At 39.7% G+C, this 983-nt stretch overlaps 1 non-coding gene across 1 annotated transcript; it reads right to left on the reverse strand.

Annotated features, from left to right (window-relative positions):
• Nucleotides 1-314: 314 nt before the first annotated feature.
• Nucleotides 315-397, reverse strand: trnas-uga (transfer RNA serine (anticodon UGA)). Its single transcript has one exon. It is a non-coding gene; the product is annotated as a tRNA-Ser (tRNA).
• Nucleotides 398-983: the final 586 nt, after the last annotated feature.

Genomic DNA, 983 nt, shown 5'->3' on the forward strand with positions numbered 1-983 from the left:
CCGTGGTCATTTTGGCAAAACTTGTTCTTCTTTATAAAACCAAACCTCGTTCGCACTCATTAACTAAAGGTGAGTTCCTCCCAAACAATGCACTGATCTTTATTAAAAGGCATTTTTTTCATGCTGTGTATATTGCTCACTGGTGTTTGCAGATAGTGTCGAAAGAACCAACAATTAATACCGATAAACTATTAATGTTTCCAGTTCGAACAACAGCTTCGCGTCAATCAGTGTAACAAAGGGCAGTGGAGGGAATTGTGATCAGATTCCAATGAGATCCCCGTGAGTCGATAAAAAAAGATCACCTGTAGAATCGCTGCGAGCAGGGCTCGAACCTGCGTGGGGAAACCCTCATTGGATTTCAAGTCCAACGCCTTAACCACTCGGCCATCGCAGCTATACAATAAAACTGCTTTAATAGTCGAATCGTTCGTGCAATTTATCAGAGAGACCGCCTGCATGCTTGCCCTGTTGGATCTCACAGACGATGCGAAAATTAAATCAGAGAATCACAAAATCTCACAGCAAAGAAGGAAAAATTTCGGTCAGAACTGAAAGAATTTACATTTCGGGAAAAACTGAACAGTCTGGGGAACTTCTTTCTCGAAAAACAAGGGAGATATATTTTTAACATTATGAAGGTATTTGATCGAGTTGATGTGGAGAAAATATTTGCTATTGTGCAGGAGTTCAGAACGGGAGGTCACTGATAAGTTCAGTCGACAATTCAAGAGCAACTTATTTACCAAAGAGTGGTTAGAATGTGGAAGATGCTACATAAGCAGTAGTTGAGGCGAATATCACAGATTCATTTTAAAAGGAATTACCTGAGCACATGACTGAGAAAGCAATAGAACATTATGCTGATAGGATCAAGTTAAGTGGGGTAGCGTGCAGCATTAACTCTAGCAACACCAGTTAGGTACAATTTTCTCTTTCTGTGATGCAATCTCTATATAACCATATGTAACACACATTTTAAA

The sequence above is a fragment of the Pristiophorus japonicus genome, unplaced genomic scaffold (genome assembly GCF_044704955.1).
Source record: "Pristiophorus japonicus isolate sPriJap1 unplaced genomic scaffold, sPriJap1.hap1 HAP1_SCAFFOLD_47, whole genome shotgun sequence".
NCBI classification, from domain to species: domain Eukaryota; kingdom Metazoa; phylum Chordata; class Chondrichthyes; family Pristiophoridae; genus Pristiophorus; species Pristiophorus japonicus.